Raw genomic sequence first — 7,966 nt, 5'->3', positions numbered from 1 at the left:
CAAAACAAAAACAAAGGGAAGTTGCTTGCAGTTCTGCCTCCTTTTCACCCTGGGTTCTGCTCTGACGAGATTGGGGGCCCATAGGTTTCTTTTCCTTTCAGACCGTCTCTGCTCCTTTCAGCCCGTCTCTGCTCCTTTCAGCCAAGGCTGATCTCCAAAAGACCACATCTGCTGATGTTGGGTCCATGCTGACTCAACCGTGACCTTATAGGTCAAGGAAGAATCACCCTACAGCATTCCCAAGACTGTTTTTTCTATTTTCGTCTTTTTAAAAAAAAACAGACGTAGATCACTACCGCTGCCACCCCTTAGCAACTAGTGGATTCAAACCTCCAACCTTTCAGTTAGCAGGTGAGCCCTTCACCACTGTGGCTCCAGGACTCCTCAGAGCTAATACTACTCCTTTAAACACACACACGCGCGCGCGTGCACACACACCACAAAACCAATTTGGTGTTTTTCTTCAGTGTGCATTTATCATCCATTCCATTAGATAAAAATCATACCTATACACCTCTGAAAGGAGCCCACATGGATTAGTGGTTCTGCATTTGGCTGCTAACCCCAAGGTCAGCAGTTCAAAACCACCAGCCACTAAGAGGAAGAAAGACTCCCATCAAGAGTTACAGTCTTGGAAACTCACAGGGACAATTCCTCCCTTTTCTACAGGATTGGTCAGAGTCCGCATCAGCTCGACGGCAGTGAGTTTCGTTTTTGATGTTCATCTCTGAGGGCTCAGACACAAGGGCAATTGTGAGGCCGGTGCAGAACCGGGTGGTGGTTCGTTCTGTTGTGCATGGGGTCTCGGAACTGAGTCGACGGCATCTGGCCACAACACAACGCTGAGTCCAACCCACCCAGCCTGTAGAAGATTCTTAGACCACTCTGTTTCCAGCAAACACTCAAAGGGGCCTTGGAAGACCTTTGTCTTCAAAGTAGATATGAGGCTACACTTACAACAATCTTTCTGACATTTAAACCAAGGATTTCACAGCTCTCTCCTGAATTTGATCTTTCCCAGGCAGTCCCCTTTTTACGTTGGGAACCCTTTCCTGGTTGAGAAGACTGGTCGGGGACTTCCAGATATTCTCCAAAAGTGAAAGGGGAAGCTTCTGTGTTTCCATTCCCCTCTCTCCTCTCGCCCTGTGTGACAGGCAGTCGGAACAAACCAGGCAGCATCCTCGGGGCTCGGCCTTGATCTCCAACTCCAGACCAAGTTGAATGGGTGTGTTTTTCTCTTTGCGACATTCATCATGCTGCATTTTCTCCTCCTCCTCATGCTCGAAGGCTCTCTTGTCCTTCGTGTCCCTAGCATTTCCTTTGCCTTCCTTGAAGTTCCCATCAACACAGCCCCTCTGGGCCCATCCCCTTGCTCTAACAGCCTCTTCAAGGCACTTGGAGCATCTACCCGCCGCTGGGTCCAGATGCTGATGCCACGTGGTGTAGTCTTGCTGTTGTTACAGTAGCGCCCTGCTTCCCTGTTCCCAAATCCAGTAACTCCTGCAGCCAAACTTGGTGGCAATAAGAAATGTGCAGTTTTCTGGTGGGTCCGGATCGCTCAGCTGGCTGGCTCATTGCTGGCAGCCTCCGCCGGAATGGCTGGGACTGGCAGCCCTGTCATCTGAAGACTCTTCAATCATATGTCTGACACCTGGGCTGGGAGAACTCCAAGAGTAGACCCTTGGCTGGAGTGCCTGCACGTGGCCACTCCGTGCAGTGCGCCTTCCTCACAATATGCCCGTCTCAAGGAAGTGTAACACCTGCTGCCCCCACCTCGCCCTGCCCTGCTGCTGCTCCTGGTGCCCCGCTGACCTTCAGGGTGCCCGTGGATGCGCGCTGCCGTCTGCCCCTGCTGCTCACCTGTGTGCAGACTTGGCACTGGCACAACCTCCTCATCTCCTTGCCTCACACCGTAGTTTCTGGGGTCTGGGCTCTGCTGGGCGTATGGCAGACCCCCGAAATGCTGGTGAAAATTGAGACAGCAGGGTCGCTTTGTGGGTATCTGCCAGTCGGCTGCTCTGCGGATTGTTGCCTCCACGACACAGTGGACCGCGTGGGCAGCCGTCAGACGGGAGCTGCGGGGGTATCCCTTGCCTAACGTGTCAGCACCGGGAGATTTCTTCTCAGGACTCTCCTGGGGCAGTGCCGTGGGTGGGGCTGTGCTGACACTGCTGGTGGGGTCAGCAGCACCCTCCTCACCATCCAGATGACGATGAAGATTAGCCATGCCCAGGATCATCTCCTGGAATGGGTCAGCAAGGATGGCAACCTGCCCAGGGGCTTCCTCTGCCGTCTGGCCCCACAGGCCTACCTCACCCATTTCTTCTTGGAGGACACACCCAGAGGAACCTGGGCACATTTTTTTAAATTTAAATTTAAATTTTAAATTTTAAATTTTAATGAATCCTTTTATTGGGGACTTTGACATCTATGTACAAGCGGGCATGTACAAAGGCTGGCATCAACAATTTGAACACATTTACCTTTCTTCTCGGTCCCTTTGAGGTCCTCTCCTCTTTGTTCCCTCTGTCAGCCACCCTCCCACCCTCAGGAACCCTTAATATATTATGTATTGTTCTTACTATTTATATACCTCCTAATTGTTTCATTGGGAGCTCTTACAGATATGATAACCAGTTCAACCAGATCCAGCAGTATTGCACGATTGCTGCCACCGTCATTTTCAAAACATGTTCTTTCTTCCTGAACTCTTGGATATCAGCTCCCCTTGATCCCCACCCCCACCCCAGGAACCCTTATTCTTGCATTAGAATCGTTAGCTTTTTACGGAGCATCCCGCTCATGCAGGAGGGTGATGATTCTCAGCTACGTCTCCTCCCTCCTCTGCTCTAACTACTGCCCCGAGCAGGTCCTCAGCCAGAAGCACAAAGACAAACTCTTGACTGAGAGACACAAGACGACTCCTGGCAAGCCCAACAAACGCCTCGCCTCACACCAAAAACTGGGACTCGGCCCCCAAACTGGGGTGTTGTGTGTGTGTGTGTGTGTGTGTGTGTGTCCAACCTCTAACCTGGACATCTGCAACTACTGAAAACACTATGAAGGCACACACACGCACACACGCACACACACACACACACCAGTTCAGGGCTCTGTGTCCAGGTATTTCTGTGACAAAGCAGACATTTCGTGACCTTTCATGACCCAGCCTCAAAAGCCACACCTGCTCATTCCTGCTGCATGGCATTGGGTGCAGGTTACCACCCTTTGCAGACAGGAAGAGGGTGCCCAGAGTCCTCCCCTCAATGGGGGAGTGCCAAGGTCAACATTAGAGGGGTATGCACAGAGTGGAAGACAGTTTGGAGGCTGCCTTTGGGAAAGATGACCTTCCCCCTCCAGGAAGGTCCCCCTGACCCAGCAGAGCTGACTCCCAGGTGTTCCCATGGCCAGCGCCCCTGTCCTCCTGCTTTGCTCTGCAGATCAGTCGATAGCACCATTTTCCTGACCAAGGGTCTCTACATTGTGAAAAAGAAGCGTGGAGACAGAAGGCAAAAAGCCAAATCCTGTCTCAATTGCGCATTCTGTGTCTTACAAATGCAGCATAAATATATGTTTTCCATAGTGCTCGCGGAGCAAACAGCTGCATTTATTTGCGTCCAAAAATATGGAAAAATTCCAAACTATAAGCAAAGGGAAGGCGCTCGAGCAAACGACTACAACTTCTGGAAGTACGAATCTCCATAAAAATAGTTGTAAGGTTGATTAAAGCAGGTGCTAAACCTTCCCCTAGCCTGGAGTGTTCTGCTTACAAACAGCCCTCTTCATATCTAATGACTGCGTCCTGTAGCAAGTACTTCTATATTTGGTGAGGCAGTCAAACGCTTTTAAACTTTCTCAAATAACTCAATCCATGCCCCCACCCCCAGTCCATCTCCAACATCGACTCTCTCTCTCTCTCTCACTTCCCATGAGGCCTTTAGCTTTTCTCACAGTCTTTGTTTCTGATAGTTCCTATAGAGCTAAGGCTCCTAGCACCCTGATGTATCAATAATGAACAAAAGGTTGCCTGCTCTTGCTCCAGCTTCGTGGTCCATTTCTCCGGCTATAACATTGAACCATCCAACCTAGGAGGCTCGTCTTCCAGCACTTCACTGGACAATATTTTGTTGCGATTTCTAAGGGATCCATGAGTTGATATGTGGAAGTAGATAGCCAGGCCTTCCTTACTACTCTGTCTTAGTCTGGAAGCTCTGCTGGGACTATTCATTATGGTTGACCTGCTGGTCTTTGAAATTCTCATGGCATGACTACTGGCATCACCAAAAATCAACAAACAAAAACCCAAACTCACTTCTCTCAGGTCAATTCTGACACATGGTGACTCTATATGACTGGGTAGAACTGTCCCTGTGGGTTTTCAAGACTGCATACAACTCTTTACAGGAGTAGAAAGCCTCATCTTTCCCCTGTAGGGCAGCTAGAGGTTAACCTCTCGATTAGCAGCCCAACACATAACTGCTGCGCCACCAGGGCTCCATTACAGCATCACAGCAACTTACAAACCACCACAGTAAGACAGACAGGTAGGTGGTGGTACCTCATCTAAGACTCTGTTTAGGAATAAATCACCCAAACTGTGCATATCACTAAAGTCTGTTCTTCAGGTACAGAAATGATCCAGGACAGCGGGAAAGGGGCTAGGGGCTGCACAAGCAGATACCTACACTTTATCATAGATTATGGGCCATACTACAAAAGTTTCTTATTGCCAGGGGGCTGTTGAGTAACTTTTTTCTGACAAGGGACGGGGATGGGGTATAGCCAATAAGTTTGGGAACTCGGGGCCTAGAAGGAGGATTGGACCAAAGAAATGTTATAGAACTTCTCACCCATTGTCCCTTTTCTGTCATACACAAGTGTATAGCCAATAAGTTTGGGAACTTGGGGCCTAGAAGGAGGATTGGACCAAAGAAATGTTATAGAGCTTCTTACCCATTGTCCCTTTTCTGTCATACACAAGTTCTGTCTGGAAATTTGAAAGTGTCAGGCAATGCGCTGTTCCCTACACTTTGGTGTGAAGGAAAGAGTCCTTTGCAAAGCTTCAATTGCATGGTTATGTTTTTACACATAAACTTGGCTTCTCTAGAAGCTCAGGTAAAGCTTGCTTTGTAGTGAAAATTCCATCAGCAATGGTGATCATTTTAAGAAATGAAGAAGCCAAAATGCCATCCACTGCTTCCGATGGGCAAAACAACATACTAAGGGCCTTTCTAGAAACATGTGCATTGGACACACCAAACAAGAATCCAAGTCATTTGCCATCCAGTAGACTTGGACTTCTGACAATCCCGCGTGTCAGAGTAGAACTGTGCTCCCTAAAGTTTTCAAGGATCTTTTTCATTCACTGTCCATCTTTCACATGCAAATGAGGCAAGTGAACATACCTTGGCTCGAGTCAGGTGCACCTTAGTCCTCGAAGTGGCATCCTTGCTCGTCAACACTTCAAAGAGGCCGTGGGCAGCAGATTGCCCAGTGTCATACCTCCTTTGATTCAGACTGTTCCTTCTATGCGTGTTGATTATGGGTCCCAGTAAAATGAAATCCTTGACAACTTGCAACTGTCAGAGAAGAACAGACACTTGGATTATGGTCTGGGTGAGGTGTATTGAAAGTACCATGCATCTGCTGGAAGAACAAACCAATCTGTCTTGGAGGAAGTATGGGCAGAGGGCTTCTTAGAAGTAAGGATGGCAAGGCTTTGTCTCCGTAGTTTGGACATGTTATTTGCAGAGACCAATCCCTGGAAAAGGAAAGTGTGCTTAAAGTAGAGAACGTTGGGGGACAAAAAGAGGAAGGCCTTCTGGGAGGTGAATGGATGCAGTGGTTGCAACAAGGGGCTCAAACCGGACAAAGATTCTGCAGATTGCGGGACCAGGCAGTGTTTTTTGTCCCGGGGTACATAGGGCTTCTGTGAATTGCGACTGACCCGACAGCACCTACCAACAAGAACAAGAGAGCTCCTCGTTTGCTCCAGGGCTAAGCATCGAGTGGGTCTGTTTAAGAGAAAGCAGTGCCCTGGTGTGTGGGAAGCTCCAGCTCGTATGTCTCGGTGCTTATTTGAAAGGCCGAGGGGCAGCAAACCGGTATAGTCTCGGCCCCCGGTGAGTTTCAGTGCTGTAGTCTGGAGGAGAATTTGGTCCCTTTGCAAGTGGTCGGAATGTTCTACTTTGTAAATTCTGGGTCCTCCAAACTGCCTTTCAAGTGGCCCAACTCTGCTGATTCTTGAAACAGCCCACTTCCTCGTACTGTTTTCTCCTGTGGGCCCTGGCCCACAGCAGCTCATGACGGATGGCTCGAGGATGATTCTGAGTGAGGCTGAGTGATTTCCGGGGAGATCGGGCAATTTTGCAAAATCCCTTCTTCCTCCTAATCATTGCCCCCACCATCACTATCATTTCCATAATCATCTTTATGATTATTTAAAGTGGAAAGAGAGCAGGGCACCTACTTAATGAAAAAGTGATGGAGAAAAAATAGAAATGGAGGAGCTAAGTGATTGAATAGCCCTCTATCCAAAATTCACATAATATGTGATTACTGAGAGCCTGAAGGAATTGGACCCCAACACACTTCTCCAACATAAATTCTATCTCCTCCTCCCTATGCACACATTGTGGGCACACACAATGTAATCAACTCCATGAGGGCATCTTGGAGCCAAGCATTTGTGAGAGGACTGGGGCAGAATACCACCTCCTTTCCTAGGTCACAGCCCTGATGCGATTGAAATGAGGTTTCCTCTGGGGTGTACTGCTTCCTATATAAGTGGATGCTGTGGAAAAGCTTGCCTGCTTTTTGTTGGATCTGGATCTTGCATCTGGCTCCTCAACCTCTGTTTTTTTGGACTTGCGCCAACAGCCTGCCCTCCTGCCTGCTGATTCGGGAGCTATCATGGCCTACCATTTTACCTGCCAACCTTAGATATACCTGCCTCTGCAGCATGTAGTGCTCCTGATAATTCTGGGCTCATCAGCCCCTGAAGCAACTCAAGTTATGAGTAGCCTCAAGCTTAACATCTGGAGACTTGAAACTGGACAGGACATACTTCTACAACTGTGTGAGCCATTGTCTTGATTTAAATTTAGATGATCGATAGATAGGGAGGAAGAGAGGTATAGAGGGAGGGAGATAGGTAGGAGGGAAGGAGGTGATCGAGATAGGGATAGGGATAGAGAGGGAGAGAGGGAGAGGGATACAGATTTAGAGATATGGTACTGTTTTACTTCTCTGGAGAACCCAGCCCAGCACACTGTCTAATTGAACCTCTGATCTTCTGCAACAAGGGCTTCTTGAGTCCTTTCTTTTATGCCTTTCCTCGTGTTTCTCAGGAGCACCTCACTTCCATCGCACCCTCTTTCATCCATCCATCCCTGCCTCTGCACACTGTAAGAGTCTCCTCTGAACCTCTCCTGGGATCCTTGTCTTTTCCTGCCTGATATGGAATTCAAAACCCATGGCCACAGAGTTGATTCTGACTTACAGCAACTCTGTAGCCCAGAGTGGAGCCTCTGCATAGGGTTCCTGAGACTGCAAGCCTTTCTGGGAACAGCCTCACCTTCCTCCTGACGAGGAGCAGATGGTGGATTTGAACCACCACCTTGCAGCTAGCAGCCGAACGCTTCACCCGCTGTGTCACCAAGGCTCTTTACTTCATGTGAGACAATGGTTTCATTTTAGTGGATCACAAACTCCATGAAAGCACACTCTCTGCCCCATTCTTCCTTGCATGCTCCCCTGCCAGTCACTAAGCTTGTGTTCCCAATGGAGTTCTTATTTCGTGCCATCCTGTTGATTCTGCTACAGAGAGACCCGACGTGGCAGAGTGGAACTGCCCCTCAGGAAGATTTTCTTGGCAATCTTTACTGAAGCAGATCACCGTCTATTTCCCCATGGTGGGTCACTTGGTGGGTTCAAACCATCCACCTCTCCGTTGGTAGTTTGAGCA

At 48.8% G+C, this 7,966-nt stretch overlaps 1 pseudogene; it reads left to right on the top strand.

Annotated features, from left to right (window-relative positions):
* Positions 1–3,452, top strand: part of LOC101660243 — a 4,524-nt pseudogene extending 1,072 nt beyond the window's left edge.
* Positions 3,453–7,966: the final 4,514 nt, after the last annotated feature.

The sequence above is a fragment of the Echinops telfairi genome, unplaced genomic scaffold (genome assembly GCF_000313985.2).
Source record: "Echinops telfairi isolate 266 unplaced genomic scaffold, ASM31398v2 ScPeMD7_7468;HRSCAF=8506_0, whole genome shotgun sequence".
NCBI lineage: Eukaryota > Metazoa > Chordata > Mammalia > Afrosoricida > Tenrecidae > Echinops > Echinops telfairi.
This window is presented reverse-complemented; position numbering and strand designations above follow the sequence as displayed.